General features: G+C 38.6%; 1 protein-coding gene across 4 annotated transcripts in view; it reads right to left on the reverse strand.

The window, feature by feature from the left end:
• The window catches only part of SYT1 (synaptotagmin 1), a 562,599-nt gene that overhangs the window by 370,484 nt on the left and 174,175 nt on the right, over nt 1-17,940 (reverse strand). The window lies entirely within an intron of this gene.

The raw sequence follows: 17,940 nt of genomic DNA on the forward strand, positions 1-17,940 counted from the left end.
ATGTTATATTATCATATCCATTAAAGAAGAATCATACAATTTAATACCTAGTGCTATATTGAGTATCAATATGCTTATTATAAATCAACCTTATACATATCATGTTACTTTTGAATTTTATATTTTCATTGAAGTTAGGAACATGTCAATATATTATGCATATTTTCAGAGTCAAATCAGTGTCCAGATATAACCTAATGCTACTTAGCATATAGATCAATCTGGATAGAGAGTAGATTATATATAAAATAAGTCCATTAGGGCTAGGGAGAAAAATAATCTCACATTATTGCAGAAAAAAAGTACAACTTTCAACTTATAGAGTAAGAAAACTAAGTCCTTCCCAAGAGTTACTATCAGGAATTGCTTTAATGTAACAGAGAATCAAGAATTTCTGATTTGGTTTGACAAGTTACCAACCCACAAATAAAAAATTTCATAGTGCTAGAGACAAGTACCTTTTTACGTAAATTCTCATCATTTTTACTCTTCAAAAAGTTTAGGTAGAAAGAAAACCAAGAGAGAATGGAATATATAAAAAATAGATTCATAATAGGCATGTTACTCTGTTTTCAGAGTTCTTACAATGTCTATCTTCAGCAAAACAACAACACGTTAATACCAGCAGCTCTGGGGATGGGCTCACACAGGTACTCAGCAGAAAAGATCGGAACTGACAGCTATAGCTCCAAAGCTGCATTTATTGCCTCTGTTCAATGGATAAGCCTCCAAGCTCTGCTTTCATTCTAATTCCTGCTTGAAACGCAACTCTTCTCTATTAAAATCCATTAGAAAGAGCAATGTAAAAAGGTGCTTAGATTTGTCTGGCTGACTTTTAAAACATGACTTTGAAGCACAATCAATTTTGGTAAGATTTCTATATATAGTTTCAGTCTACTGAACATTTTCTTTTTCTTAAAACAGAAACTACAACAGAATTCTATAGATGTAGATATTGTGGTAACGAAGTGACACAGAACTCTTTACAAGGAATATGGGGGAAAAGCCCATTAGGGAAAACAAAGGAGTTCTACTAAAAAACTAAGAGAACACTTGACATTCTATATATTGCACATTATTGCTTAGCAAGGGGCAGGCTTCCCTAACGGATGCGGTGAAAGGATTAAACAGTTTTTTGTTTTTTTTACGTATAAGCCATCTGCAGGGATTTGATTTCATGTTGGTTTTGCACACATATCTATCCCAAGGATGAATGAACAGGCCTGTTCTGTAGGGGACAGACAATGATTTTATTTTTAAACTATGTGCTGAATATAGATGTGCCTAGTATTTTTCTGGTAGCTAATTTCTCTCTTTCATGTATAAACAACTCTATTTTAGAGAAAAAGGGGGAAAATAGCACAGTATGATTTCGCACTTTCCCTCATCTATCTGGCTTTTCAGTAATGTAATGGGTATCAGTAGGTGCTGCTATTGAGACTTGGTACTTTTATGTGTTTGTACAATTCTTGTGTTTTAAAATGTATTTTTATTGATTTCAGAGAGGAAGGGAAAGGAAGATAGAAATATCAATGATGAGAGAGAATCACTGTTTGGCTGCCTCCTGCATGCTCCCTACTGGGGATTGAGCCTGCAACTCAGGTATGTGCCCTGACTGGGAATCTATATAAATAAAAGCCCAGCAACTATTATGGTGGAACAACCAGACTGACCAATGGCTATGACGTGCACTGACCACCAGGGGGCAGGTGGTCAATGTAGGAGCTGCCCCCCTGGTGGTCAGTGTGCTCCCACAGTGGGAGCAGCCGCTCAGAGGGCGGGTCCACAGCCGCTCAGTTGACAGGGATGAGTGGTACTCCCACATCGGGTGGGCGATCCCCACAGGCCATGCCCCCACCAGTGCATGAATCCATGCGCCAGGCCTCTAGTCTAACCATAACCTCCTGGTTCATAGGTCGATGCTCAACTACTGAGCCCCAGTGGTCATGCAGTAAATGCTTAAAACAAAAACAATAAATGAACAAACATGAATCTCTTTAGGTAGGTTTATATATTTTTCACAAAACATTCTATGCATTCATAGTCAATAAAGCTGATGACTCTGTCACGGTATTTTTATCCAGTTTTGGAAGAAGGCCTGACATGGAGAAAAAAGACAATTAGCTGAGACTTAGGTATCACTGCTGCTCAGCAGTTGCCAGAAATCAAAGTGCTAAAATCATAATTCTATTTACAGAATAAGCAAACCACTGCATGCTTTAGGAATTTTAAATACTACAAATCTTTGATTTTTTTTCTTGTCATTTTTTGCATTCATTTTAATGTTGGGCATTTAAAAATGCACTGCTATGGCCAAAACCGGTTTGGCTCAGTGGATAGAGCGTCGGCCTGCGAACTGAAAGGTCCCGGGTTCGATTCCAGTCAAGGGCATGTACCTTGGTTGCGGGCACATCCCCAGTGGGAGGTGTGCAGGAGGCAGCTGATCGATGTTTCTCTCTCATCGATGTTTCTAGCTCTCTATCCCTCTCCCTTCCTCTCTGTGAAATATCAATAAAATATATTAAAAAAAATAAAATAAAAAATAAAAAATAAAAATGCACTGCTATGGTTTTTTTTTAAAAGAGGACTTACTTTCAAGAATGACAAATAACTAATACTTACATCCAAACTTTGTTTTAAATATCCCAAGGATTTCATTTTGATGAAAATATATTGATTTTGAGTTTTCACCAATATCCCACTGAGGTGGATCTTTACAGTATTTAGGGTTGGATTTGAAGTGTGCACTGTGAATCATTGCAACACGGCCCCTTGTAAACCCATTAGCCTCAGGGGACTGAAATGGCAACAGAATCTCTTCCAAGTTTTAAATTTCAAAACTGCAAAGTGTTGATAAACTCCAGTTTTCTCTTTCCGGGATTCACCCCTATTGAAATGCCTAAACTGTGGTCAGAACATAGTTACAGAGTTGATGTGCCATTCCCTCAGCACAGATAGCACTAATCCTAAGGGATTTTTTTTTAGACATCTTTTGGCTTAAATTCTTATTCTTGGAACAGCAGTCAGCAAGCAGAGGTTACTTTAAAAAGAGACACTATCTAGGCCATTAATGATAGAATGTAAGCTTTTAAACAAACAAAAAGTGCATTGCAGGACAACTAAATGTATCACATGATTCTTGATTAGAACCTGGATCAATAGAAATAAATAATTTGCTATTAATAAGAGTATTGAGATAGTAGATGGACTGTGAATATGGACTGTGAATTATATAATGGTACTAGAGGCCCAGTGCACAAAATTCGTGCATGGGAGGGGTCCCCCTCAGCCCAGCCCAAACCCTTTTGAAATTTGGGACCCCTTGGGGGATGTCCAACTGCCAGTTTAGGCCCGATTCCAAATAGAGCCTAAACTGGCCGTCAGACATCCTTCTCGCAATCTGGGACTGCTGGCTCCTAACCACTTGCCTGCCTGCCTGCCTGATTGCCCCTAACCACTCTGCCTGCCTGCTTGATTGCCCCTAACCACTTGCCTGCCTCCCTGATCACCTCTAATTGCTCACCTGCCTGCCTGATTGCCCCTAACCACTCTGCCTGCCTGCCTGATTGCCCCTAACCACTCTGCATGCCTGCCTGATTACCCCTAACAACTCACCTGCCTACCTGGTTGCCCCTAACCACTTGCCTGCCTGCCTGATCGCCCCTAACCACTTGCCTGCTGCCTGATAGCCCTTAACCACTCTTCATGCCTGCCTAATCACCCCTAACAACTCGCCTGCCTACCTGGTTGCCCCTAACCACACACCTGCCTGCCTGATCACCCTAACTGCCTCTGCCTCAGCCCCCACTACAGCTTCGTCCAGAAGGTCATCCATAAAGTCGTTCAGCTGTCCAGTCTAATTAGCATATTATGCTTTTATTATTATAGATTATATCCATAGTAAATTGTTTGTGTTTGACAACTGTTTAGTGTAATGTAGGAGAATGTCCTGCTCTTAGGAAATATACTAAAAGATATGCTAAAGTATTTAGGATAAGGCACACTATGTCTCCAATGTATTCTCAAATGGTTTGGAAAAATATATATGAATTGTATATATATATATATATATATATATATATATATATATATATATATAATTATATATATATAATCAAGTCAAGAGAGCCAGTTTGTATCTTGAAAAGGATACACATGCATATGTATACCTATATATATAAAAGCCTAAGCGACCATTATGACCTGTCAACCAAATGTTCACTATGACATGCACTGACCACCAAGGGGCAGACGCTCAATGCAGGAGTTTCCACTGGTGGTCAGTGTGCTCCCACAACCAACCTCCCATGGCCTGCCAACCTCCCATGGTCCCTCTCCCCTGGCTAGCCAGCTCTGATCGCCGGCCAGGATGAGGGACCCCACTGGTGCATGAATTCATGCACCAGGCCTCTAGTATACTAGTATATATATATATATATATACTAGAGGCCTGGTGCATGAATATTTGTGTACTTGGGGGTTGTCCCTCAGCCCAGCCTGCACCCTCTCACAGTCTGGGACCCCTCAGGGGATGTCAACCTGCTGGCTTAGGCCTGCTCCCCAGGGAATTGGGTCTAAGCCATCAGTGAGACATCCTTAGCACTGATGAGAAGGCAGGAGAGGTTCCTGCCACTGATGCTGCACTCGCAGCAGTCAGCCTGGCTTGTGGCTGAGTGGAGCACACCCTGTGGGAGTGCACTGACCACCAGGGGACAGCTCCTGCATTGAGCATCTGCCTCCTGGTGGTCAGTGTGCATTATAGCGAAGGGTCAATCCCAGTTGTTCTTTTGTTAGGGTAAATTTGCATATTACCCTTTTATTATATAGGATTATGACAGAGACAGAGAAAATGATATAGGACAAAATGCAAACAATTGGTTAATCTAGGTAAAGGGCAGAGGAAAACTGCTTATATTAATTTGCAACTTTTTATAACAGCTTGAAATAGCAAAACAAACACCAAAAAAGAGAGCATAAAACTATTTTTTAAATTAAAAATAACCTGCCATTTTTCAGTATCTCTACAAAACATTACACTGAACTGTGGCTATTTTTATTTTGTTCATTAAGCACCGATTGTTTCATTCTGTCTATAACTATAAAAGATACTGACATTTATCTGGATGACTATTAGAAAGTATTAGGCAGTAAAAGGAAATAATTCACCAAGTAATAGAGTAAACAAACAAATGTTCCATAAGTTACTGCCGGGACCTGTGATGTTGCTGGTAAGAAGAAAATAATACAGAATATGGACTCCCCTTGTTAGGAAGGTAGAAGGCCAAAAGATTGTGCCTCATAATTAGGGCAAATAATTTTTTTCTATTTTTTATCTTTTGTGTATAACCGTTGACAGCCATTTAGGAGGCTTAAGTCTATAAGCCTGTACTTGTTATGCTAGAAGCAAACATTTACCAACCAAGATTGAAAAAAAGGGGGCAGGATTAAGGGTCTGCTCATATTTCTGTTGTGACACTTTATTATCCAAGTCAAAACATACAAAAACATTTGTTGGCAGTTGGAATTACAATAATCACATACTGGGTTCAACCATGTTTAACATTTTCATTATACTCAAAATAATTATTTTAGAATGGGGCGGCGGATATTGAGGCAGAATGACACTAAGTCAAGAGAGCCAGTTTGTATCTTGAAAAGGACGATGGGACTTAAATGAGAAGCTTGGGGAAGTGAATTGGCACTGAGTGAAGATAAGGACACTATCAAAGCATGAAGAAATAAAACTATATATTAAAATGAAAAGGTTTAACAGAAAGTCACAGCTAAGGGAGAAGAATCCTGCAGAAGCACGGGTGACAGGAGCAGGATTATGTCTATAGGGGCCTCTCTAGCCTCCAGCCCCTAGAATAGCACCTGCCATATAAATGAATATTGAATGAATACTATTATATATCAGCAAAAGTAAAATTTAGTGTCATATCATCCTAGTCGGCCTGTGACTTTAGGCAAATCATTTAATCTATTTTGACCTCAATTTTGTCAGCTGTGAAATGAGAGAGTGGAAACAGGTGATTCGCTAAGGTGCCTTCCAGCTCTAAGTATGTCTGTAATGGGTTCTGTTTATTAAAATGGGCAACTGTGAACATTTTTATAGAACAGAATAGCCTGATATGAGTTTTAAATGAAGAGAAATGGGAAGAAATAGAAAAGATGAATACAAGAGCAATGCATTGATTCAAGTAATGGGATATAAATCCCATTGAAAGGACTTTAATATAAATGAGGGAACACAAAAGGTGATTTATGGTTTTGGTATGTATAAAGTGACAATTGTGTGTAGTATTCAGGCAGGCATTCAGGTATAGAAATCTTTATCTGTACTTTTTATTACTACCAAAGTGACTCTACACACTCCTTGCTTCCACATCTAGCATCCCCAGGTGAACAGTAGTGAGGATTACTCAAAAGAAGCCACCAAATGTCATGAATTAATGTAAATGGTCTTTTATAGCAAGCCACAGAATGGGAACTGCCCAGCTTAGAGAAGAGAAAGCTGAGAAGCTCATAAGATCCATATTTAGTTCCATGAGCTAAATTCATGGAACATAACTCAAGACCCACCAGGCACCATTGCCGACCCCTCCATGAAGCCTATACTAATCAACATTGGCTTCCTCCTGTGTTTTGTCTCCTATGAGCTTGTGGAGCACTTACATTCTATAACACATAACTTAGCCCTCACTTGACATGATCTCATTATTTTCCCCAAACACATCTATGCTGATTTTAAATTAAAAACTAGAGGAGGTTATGCTCTATAATTTGTATTTCCCTACAATAGGCAGTGCTTCAAATGAGTAAATGCTCAACAATGCTCATCTCTCCATGGAGGTGAACAGGATATACTTTGAGCTCAGAAAATGAACCAGAATTCTAATTGTCAGCTGCCCAAAATGACTTCTTGGCCATCAAGCATAGTTGATGACCTTGGGACTCCTGTGAAGCTCCTAATTTCCTTTCATCTTATCATCCTATTGCCCTAGGCCCATGGTCGGCAAACTGGGGCTCGTGAGCCACATGTGGCTCTTTGGCCCCTTGAGTGAGGCTCTTCCACAAAATACCACGGCCTGGGCGAGGCTATTTTGAAGAAGTGGCATTAGAAGAAATTTAAGTTTAAAAAATTTGGCTCTCAAAAGAAATTTCAATCATTGTACTGTTGATATTTGGCTCTGTTGACTAATGAGTTTGCCGACCACTGCCCTAGGCATATACTTTTTTTTTTTTTTTAAACTAGGAAGTTCTAGTCAAGTATCCTTAAAGGCATATGAAATTCTAACTTGAAGTCAGTTTGCCATTTCAGTCTGGTTCATTGCACAGATGAGTAGGGACCACTTTTTTCAGCTTTGTCAGAACAGAGCACAATGTTTTTTATAATTCTGTGTTCAAATCAAGACTATTTGTGGCAATATTCCTATAAGAAAGTTGGAGTGAAAGTGATGGCAAAATTAGTGTCTCTGTGGGTAACAAAGGGTTAAAAGGAAGGACTGCACAAGGGAGAGAGAAAACAAAAGTACTGGACTATTTCAAAGGGTTTTGATTTCTATAGCAATTCTAGTACTCCAACAATCAGAGACTGTGAAGAATATTTAGATAAAATGGATGCATGCATAATTTCTGCCTTTATAAAAAGGAGAAGCCAAACAAAGCCCTTTACAAGAGCTCCACGGGACCTAGCCAGTTTGGCTCAGTGGATAAATGTCAGCTTGTGGACCAAATGGTCCCTGGTTTGATTCTGGTCAAGGGCATATACTTCAGTTGCAGGCTCCTCCCAGGCCTAATCGGGGTTCATGCAGAAGGCAACCAATCAATGTATTTTGGCCCATTGATGTGTTTCTCTCATATCAATGTTTCCCTCTGTCTTTCCCTTTCTCTTCCACTCTCTAAAAATCAATGGAAAAATATCCTAGGGTGAGTATTAAATAAATAAATAAATAAATAAATAAATAAATAAATAAATAAAAGGCTCCATGGTAGCTGTAAAAATGCAACATTTCCTAACAGGACAGAGGTTGTTAGTAAAATGACAAGAAATAGAAATAAGTTGACTCAGCCTTCCCAATCATTGGGGAGAGTGGGACATCAGTCCTGTATACAGATTTACAGTTTAAGGAGACAAAAGGATTTACTTAAGCCTTGTTTTGCGGCAAATTCAAGCTCTGCAAAGTGTCTTTGAAGAAATAAGTGCAATGTTGGGATATGGCAGGAGACCTTTATAGTTCTGTGCTGACTGTTTCAACTTTAATGCTTTACTATACTACAAGTTTAGTTTAGCAACATGAGAAGGTATCAACCTGGAAGTTCAGGGCAGCCAGGACTAAACCATAGCCAAGAAGTGGTCTTCCGTTTCCTCTATTTAACATCTATTTGGGGAACAATGTCAAGATAAACTAAAAAAATTTTACGTTACACTTATTTCTCATGTTACACCTATTCTCCAGGCATCATCTCTGTCTTTCTTACTGGTAAATAAAAAGAGTGTACAAATATAAACGTCTCTACAGATTGGTTCAAAGGTGTCTGGGATCTTTACCTTCACATGAAAACTGCCCTCTCCCAGTATTCACTCTGGGAGGTTAAATGCCTAATTTTTTGAGAAGCAACATGACTAAAAAAATAATTTAAACAGTTATTTAATAAGCTGAATTCAGCAGATTGCATATATTTATCTCATTCAACTTCATGGGATATGGTGAAATAGGTGTCAAATCTCCGTTTACATTTGAATAGACTCAGTTCTCAAATTCTTTAGAGTTGGTAAGTGGTGGGACCAGGATAGACTCAGCTCTTCTGAATTTGAACCCAGTTTTCCCCTTGCAACGAAGTCTCTGTAATAATGACTTTAATAAGATAGAAAACCTATATTTTCTAGACATTCTTTCACTACTTATTAGATGTGCATCACCTGAAGCAATTGAAATAAGTTTTCTGCATGTTAATTGCTTTATGTGTAAAGGGGGTAACAATACTAACCTAAGGGATAAGACTGGATTAACTGATTTATGGAGGTATCTTTGATTTCTTTAAAGTAATTTATACGTCTAATCTTAGAGGAACAAAAAGCCTTAAAATAGAAGCCTTTTCAAGGAATGTTCAACATGCAACTGTTTAGAAATTCATCAGTACTTCTGGAACTTTTAACTGAATATTGTTATGCCTATATTAAGCAAAGATTGCCAGACCAATACAATAGTTTCATCTACATAAGAGAATTTAACATTGTGGGATTATCTTCAGGATATATTTATAAGAAGCATAAAAGATTTGTCATAATATTTTAACTCCAAACATCTACATAGTTCATATAGAATTATATTAAGCAGAAAATAAAACTGTATGGCCATAGAAGTCTAGAGATACATTTTCTCTTAATTAGGGTCAACAAAATCTGAGCAAATATCTAAGTTAAGATATTCATATCAGGGGGATGGCTAAAATATGTTAATGGATGACTTGAAAACAGGACAGTCTGTGTTAACTCAAACAGCCACACTCTTAACTCTTTAAATGGATAGCACTTCCTTAATTATAAAAGCTCTATAAGTCAAACAAACAAACAGACAAACAACTTTACTTTGGAGAAAACACATTTTAAAAGCTAGTTCTTAGATTTAGATGTGTGGGGGTTGGAAGTGGTAAGAATTTCAAAGAAAAGAATGTGATTTCCATTTTGAAAGAGATTACATATGAAGTCATCGTTTCAAAACACTAGACTCTAGAGTCCCCTGACAATGAATGAAAACAAATCGATAAATAGAAAAGACCACAGGGGTAAGGATACAAAAAGATGCTTGCCATAAGTAAGGAACATCCACCTAATTCTGATAAAATAATTATTTTTCTTAAAATAACCATAAATGGAATCCTATAAAAATCTAAATTAAATAGTTTATTCAAAGAATTCATAGATGTTTTAAAACCCTAAATAGTCCCTGGCTGGTGTGGCTTAGTTGGTTGGGCCTTGTCTTGTGCACTGAAGGGTTGTCTGTTGGATTCTAGGTCAGGGCACATGCCAGGGTTCAGGCTCTATCCTTGGTGGGGTTTGTGCTGGAGGCAGCTGATTGATGTTTCACTCTCCCTCTTCTTTCCCCTCTCTTTGAAAATCAGTAAGCTATTCTTTAAAAAAACCCAACCAAACCTAAATATATTTAGAGACATGGTGAATATCCATCAAATTATATGGGGAATGTATAGTTGTCACACTAAATTTTTCAACAGAGAAAGTAGTTGAGTGCTATAGCATTAGAAATTTAGAGGAGATTTCAATAAAATTTCACTCAAAAATTTGACACCATTTTATTTGTGTGTGAAAAAGATTCTCATTTCACCCATGAAATGATACAATGAACAGAAAAACAGCAGCTCAAGTGAGGCAATAACATGGGTGAGCTGTTTTCTCAGCTTCTATTCTTTGATCCTTTAGGTGTCTAATGTGAATGGCAGCTAATTTTCACTGACAAAAAGAATATAATCAAGATGAATTGCTTAGTACTAATTCCTTAGAACAGACAAATTTCCTTGGATGTAGGACTCTAGGCAGGGGGTATAAGGGCCTGAGGATTGGCCCTCTGACAGAAAACTCAACTGAAGAGGCCAAGCTTCAATTTGAAATTAAAATTATTTGGTAATTACATACTAAAGCAAGTTAATTTTTACTATTTCTTAATGGTATCATTGGAGTATTAGCCATAGACTCCACTAGCATTGTAATTTCCTCTTTAGATACAGTTTAAGGTCATATCATTTTTGAAAAGGGACTGATTTTATTATAGTCACTTCCATATCCTTGGTATAGGAAAAAATTAGAAAACAGTCATAATAATTCACTTAACAGATTTTAATGGAGACTATGTGATATCTACCATGTGGGTTTCTAATTTTACTAACAATCATAACATGGACTATATTGTCAACATAATGAAAAAATGTAAATGTTAATTATGTTAAGAAGAGTGAACTTGATGGCAGAAAGCTGATGGAAGGCACAGACCATTTTCTAGTTGAGTACAATCACAGTCTTATTGTCAATACATTAGAGGTAGTTCCAAGAGAAGCCACAGTTCCATCTCTCTACCAGGCAAATCACACAAATGTTTTTAAGTTTCTATAGTACTATTCTTCAAACTGTGTGGAATATAAGAAGTAGAAGAAAAGGTCCCTGTCCATAAAATGCAATTCATACCTTTATCAAAACACTTAGTACATTATGATAAAGTCTGTTTTTGTTGTTTAACCCCATGATAATGGAAGTTCTCTAAGAGATTCCTAGTCCTAGTATATTGCCTAGCATGTATGGGATTTTAAATAAATGTCTATTGAACTAAATTCTTGAAGAAGCCAGTCAACCTCCTTTCTCTACACAGAATCTTCTCACTAAAAGTCTACTTTCCCAATCTAGTGGTACAGTTGAATCTGGGAGCTACAATTACTCATAGACAGACTTAATGCTAGCCAGCTATGCTTTTTTATTTTTAAATATATTTTATTGATTTTTTACAGAAAGGAAAGGAGAGGGATAGAGAGTTAGAAACATTGGTGAGAGAGAAACATCCATCAGCTGCCTCCTGCACACCTCCTACTGGGGATGTGCCCGCAACCAAGGTACATGCCCTTGACCTGAATCAAACCTGGGACCTTTCAGTCCGCAGGCTGATGCTCTATCCACTGAGCCAAACCGGTTAGGGCATATACTTTTTATTTTGATATGTACATGAAAAAGTTATTTGATTTCTATAAGGTGCTTAGTTATTACAATAGGCATGAAAAAAATTTCAATTATCTCCTGTGTCATTTATTTAGACTTGTTTATTTTTATAAAGCTTTATATAAAGCTTACATAATTAAATAAATATTGTGATCCTCGATAGAAAGAAAAGGAGTATAGGACATACTTGCTTTGTGTGGGTATAGAATCTAGTATTTCCCATGAGTAGGAATTCCAATAGCAGAATATTGTTCTTATTATATACTATCCCACTTTTTTCTCTTTCAAGGACTATAACTGCTACACATTATACCTTTGTCTCTTGACCATTATGCACTCATTCACTTTCAGGGCCTAAGAGAAAGAGTGAGGGTTAATTGTATGATGTATTTAATATAAAAGTTACATGACAGGGAACCAACAAGGATTGTCACCTTAACAGGGAGTAAGAGCTAACTGACTTGGTTAATTAGGGATATTCAAGCCAAAAATATAAAATTCTCCTGAGTGTTCTGATAAGCTATAACAGATTACCCAGGATCTTAAGTAGTTGTTTCTATGTCACGTTCCTTTATTAAAAAGAAGCAAGTGCCAAGAAAATAAGTTCACATGAAAGACCCAATCAACACACTGAGCACAGAGGATCATTGTAGGAAAGCAGTATTGGTAGTTTTCTTTTGGTTAGGTACTGTTTTACTTAACTTTGTGCTGCAAAATATTGTAAGGCAATTTTTTTAAAGTATATTAAGTGTATAACATTTTTGTTTCTTTCATGGAAGTGTTTTTTAATACTAAAATTCATGACACATTGAAGAGAAAGACATTGCCTGATTTAAAATCACAAAATTTCACAGTTTCTTCTATATGGTACTGACAACCTAGATCCAAGAGGAAAAAATAAAAGTATAGAGAGTGCAGCAAGCCTGACACAAAAATTAAACACAGTGGCACTTAAATGTATTAGAATTTATACTATACAATGGTTAGAAACATTGTACTAGGTGTCTTGGTTAATAATGTGGATTTTTTTTTCAATAGATGGAGTTATATGTTGATATATATGTGATTTGATGCGTATGCTATTTTGTTGTATTGACAACAAGCTTCAAAACTCCATATGTCAAATTTGCTGAAGGTGTTAACATCATAGATATTTTTACACTTAAAAATGCCAAATTTCGTGCCAAAAAAGAGCATTTGTGGGAAGTTTTAATTCATTACTTTATTTTGAAGAAAAGTGATGCTGAATACTTCGGAAAGCTAATGGTGAACATGCTCCATCTCAAGATACTTGTGAATGCTGTTAAAGGCTTTTAAAGTGATGATTTCAATGTAAAAGACAAAGAATGTCCAGGTCAACCAAAAAAGTTTGAAGACCAACAATTACAAGCATTATTGGGTGAAGATGCGTGTCAAACTCAAAAACAACTTGCAGAAAGATTAAATGTTGCTCAGAAAACAATTTCCGATCATTTACAAGCAATGGGAAAGATTTTAAAGAAAAGAAAATAGGTGCCACATCAACTGAACAAAAGACAAATGGAAAACCGAAAAGTCATCAGTAAAATGTTGCTTCAACACACTAAAGAAAGTCTTTTTTGCATCGAATTGTGACTGGCGATGAAAAGTGGATTTATTTTGAGAATCCCAAATGCACAAAATCATGGCTGGATCCAGGTCAACCATCAACATGGACTGCAAGGCCAAATCACTTCAGAAAGAAGACAATGCTCTGCATTTGGTGGGATCAGGAAGTGTGTTGAATTGATGAGCTTCTAAAACCAGGTGAAACCATTAATACGGATCGCTACCGACAACAAATAATTTGAACCACGCTTTGATCCTGAAACAACCAGAATGGGCCGGAAGACAGGCAAAGTAATTTTGCTTCATGATGGCTCACCATCACACACTTCAAAACCAGTTAAAGACATGTTAAAAGATCTTGCCTAAGAAGTATTAACCCAACCACTGTATTCATCAGATCTTGCTCCTTCAGATTACCACTTGTTCTGATAGATGGCACACGCACTTTCTGAGCAGCACTTCAAAACATACGAAGAAGTGGAAACATGGGTCTCTGAATGGTTTGCCTCAAAACAAGAAAAGTTCTATTGGGACGGTATCCACAAATTACCTGAAAGATGGGGGAAATGTGTAGACTCTAATATTTCCCATGAGTAGGAATTCCAGTAGCAGAATATTGTTCTTATTATATACTATCCCACTTTTTTCTCTTTCATACTTTAAATAAAGCAGTTTTGATGTTTCTGTTGAAATTATCATGTTTTCTTTGATTATGAAATCTGCATTATTAATCGATACACCTAGTAAAATTCTATTAAGGTTACTATTTTACACATTGCTAAGTAAAGAAGAGGATTATTTTGATAATACAGTTGGCTCTAAATTATCGTTACTTTTGAAATGTTATCTTAGGACTTCTTAAAGAAACGTCTATTATTGCTATTATTAATTAACCAAGTTGTAATTACCATATAATCTTCAATGTTTACACAGCACATCTATATAAGTAAAATTTCATTCAAGGTTCATTAGCTAGAGAATAGCATTACATGCATAGAAAATATTTTAATTTCACTAATTTTATAAGTACACTAAATTAATCATCAAGTTGCATATATTTCCAAATCTGTATGGTAGGACAAGGGAGTGTAAATTTGTTTTCATATTCTATTTTATTTACCCTTTCTGTTGCCCAGTTTTGAGAAGCATTAAAAAATATATTTGCTTCAACCCTACAACTTTCCAGAACCAACATTAGTCGCTTTTTTTTTCTGACTTATACAATGTAATGTAATAGCACAGTGTGTAGATTAAAAAAAAAAAAAAAGAAAACACAATTTGTACTGTCGATGCTGATGTATGGAGTAATTTTCTCAGACTCTTTCAATGCAATCTGCAAATGCATTAACAAAGGCTATAAAACAAAACCAATCTGCATTACCCATAACACACAAGGGCAAGATATTGAAAAGTGTGAAAGCATAATTGATATCTGCATTAGTAGAAATTACCTAGAAACGAGAAAGTATCCTACTACCATGTAGGACTTCAAACACCACATATATCTTGTGCAACTTCCTGAATAAGAAATTAGTGTTCCAACCACTGAATAGAGAAAAAGGAAATATTTGTGACTATTGTTAATATAAAAGAATCCTCTCTTAACACTCTTTGAAAAATCTATTACTGTTATTATTTCACTAGAGAACCAGTGCACGAAATTCATGCATGGGATGGGGGGATGTCCCTCAGCCCGGCCTGTACCCTCTCTAATCCGGGACCCCTTGGGGGATGTCCGACTGCCAGTTTAGAGGAGAATCAATTCATGCAGGATCAGGCCTAAACTAGCAGTTGGACATCCCTCTCACAATCTGGGACCGCTAGCTCCTAACCGCTCACCTGCCTGCTGGCCTGATCCCCCTAACTGCTCTCCCCTGCTGGCCTGATCACCCTAACTACTCTCCCCCACTGATCTGATCACCCCTAACTGCCTCTGCCTTGGCCCTGCCACCATGGCTTTGTCCAGAAGGACATCTGGTCTAATTGGCATATTACTCTTTTATTAGTATAGATAGAGGTCTGGTGCATGGGTGGGGGCCAGATGGCCTGCCCTGAAGGGGGTCCCGGATCAGGGTTGGGGTCCCCTTGGGGAGTGGGGCCAGCCTGGGCAAGAGGCCTGGGGTGGTTTGCAGGCCAGCCACACCCCGATCGGAGTGGGGGGTCACCGTTGGGGGACTGGGCGGCCTGGGCGAGGGGCCGCTGAGGGTTTTCAGGCCGGCCACTCCACCACTGGGGTGCGGGGGTCTCTGCTGGGAGTGGGGCCAGCCTGAGCCAGGGGCTGAGGGCTGTTTGCAGGCTGGGCCATGCTCCCATTGGGGTGGGGTGGAGGTCCCCACTGGGGAGGGGGCAGCCTGGGCCTGGGGGCGGGGCAGCCTGGGTGAATACCTGGGGTTGGTTTGCAGGCTGGCCAAGTCCCCGGCTATGTCCAGAAGGTCTCCAGGTCTCCTGGTCTAATTAGCATATTACCCTTATATTAGTGTAGATGCTGAATGACAAGAACCCCTACATACATTTTCTATTCCCATTTCAACTACTCTTTTGCTTTCAAGACAAGGTCAGCTTTAAAGTATGGTTTTTACTTAAGGAAAAGCATAGCATCTTTATTCAACTACACAATCATCATGCTGATATATTTCATTGCTTCCCAATACCATATTCAGGAAAACAAGCACATTTCTGACCAAAAATAAGACTGTATCATTAACCATTTATCACTAATACCTAAGTATCAAATACTGCATTATAATTCTTTTTATTTTTTGGGGGTGTGTCATTAATATAGCATCATAATCTATCAAAGATGCAGTGAGTGTCTATTATGTGCCACTCTTATGGAAACAAAGGCTTACATTGTACACATGGACTTTACTCTCATGGAGCTTAGAATCTTCAAAATAAACTTGTGTCCTCTAACTTTCTCTCTGAATAGCAATCAGCTCTGTCCATATTAGTTTAATTCTTTGTATTTGGATTTTGAACCTCTAAAGCATTAGACTGGCTAGGAACATACATTATATTACAGTACTGTATTTACACTTGAAATTTCAGAACAACAATAATATGATAATATTATGTTTAAAGTATATTTTTATTAGAGTAAAGAAATATCTGATAAGGTCTGATAGAGGTAGCAGAACACTAATAACTACAGATAGGAAATTTAGTGGCCTGTCAACAAAAAGTGCATTATTTTTCAGAAGTTTACTGACACACTTTATGGAGACATCTTTGAGATGATAAAAGTAACTATTTTTAAAAAGTACTGGAACAAGGATGTAATACTCTCATCTTATGGATTTGGTGATATTCAATATGCCTCTTTTGTTCTTTTATTCTGATGAAATATGGAGATCTTTATCAATTCACTAGAGGCCCGGTGCACAAAATTTGTGCATAGGGGGGTGTGTCCCTCAGCCCAGCCGGCACCATCTCCAATCTGGGACCCCTTGAGGGATGTCCAACTCCCCATTTAGGCCCAATCCTGTTTCTGCCTGCCAGCCTAATCACCCCATAATCACTCCCCTGCCAGCCTGATTGATGCCTAACTGCTCCCCTGCTGGCCCAATTGCCCCTAACTGCCCTCCCCTGCTGGCCTGGTAGCCCCTAACTGTCCTCCCTTGCCAGCTGGTCACCCCTAATTGCCCTCCCCTGCAGGCCTGGTCCCCCCAAACTGTCCTCCCTTGCAGGCCTAGGTCCCCCCCCAAGTGTCCTCCCCTACCACCCTGATCCCCCCCAAACTGCCCTCCTCTGCCAGCCTGGTCATCCCTAACTGCCCTCCCTTGCAGGCCTGATTGCCCCCAACTGCCCTCCCTTGCAGGCCTGGTCCCTCTCTACTGTCCTCCCTTGCAGGCCTGATCACCCATAACTGCCCTCCCCTGCCAGCCATCTTGTGGTGGCCATCTTGTGTCCACATGGGGGTGGCCATCTTTGACCACATGGGGGCTGCCATCTTGTGTGTTGGAGTGTTGGTCAATTTGCATATTATTCTTTTATTAGATAGGATACTATGCCTGGACAAAGAAATGGGCAAGATCAAATGCCTGGGACTGTACATATCCATCCGCAGATAGGCAACTGACCATTAAATTTCAGCCAAGGGTTGATGCAAATTCCATTGCCAACCTGATCTCAATTTACTTAAAGCAAATTCAAAATAATTGATGTTATGCTATACCCTTAAATTAATTGCTACAAATAGAATCTATCTTAATATAGCTTATTATTTATGCTTTTAAATAACATATTTCTACTGTCATAGTTAAATAGCATATTATGTTTTAGTCTGACTATTTATGAGGAAAAAAAAATTCATTTGCTCAGACATGTGGTATGATGATATTCAATCACTAGAGGCCCGGTGCATGAAATTCATGCACTTGGGGGGGGTCCCTCAGCCCTACCTACGCCCTCTTGCACAGTCTGGGAGCCCTCAGGGGACATCTTTAGTGCTCCCGCAGAGGCAGGAGAGGCTCCCTTCACCGACACTGTGCTTGCCAGCCGTGAGCCCAGCTTCTGGCTGAGTGACGCTCCCCTGTGGGAGTGCAATGACCACCAGGGGGCAGCTCCTGCATTGAGCATCTGCCCCCTGGTGGTCTGTGTGTGTCATAGTGACTGGTGGTTCCACTGTTCGG

This window comes from Plecotus auritus (assembly GCF_963455305.1).
Source record: "Plecotus auritus genome assembly, chromosome: 3".
Lineage (NCBI taxonomy): Eukaryota > Metazoa > Chordata > Mammalia > Chiroptera > Vespertilionidae > Plecotus > Plecotus auritus.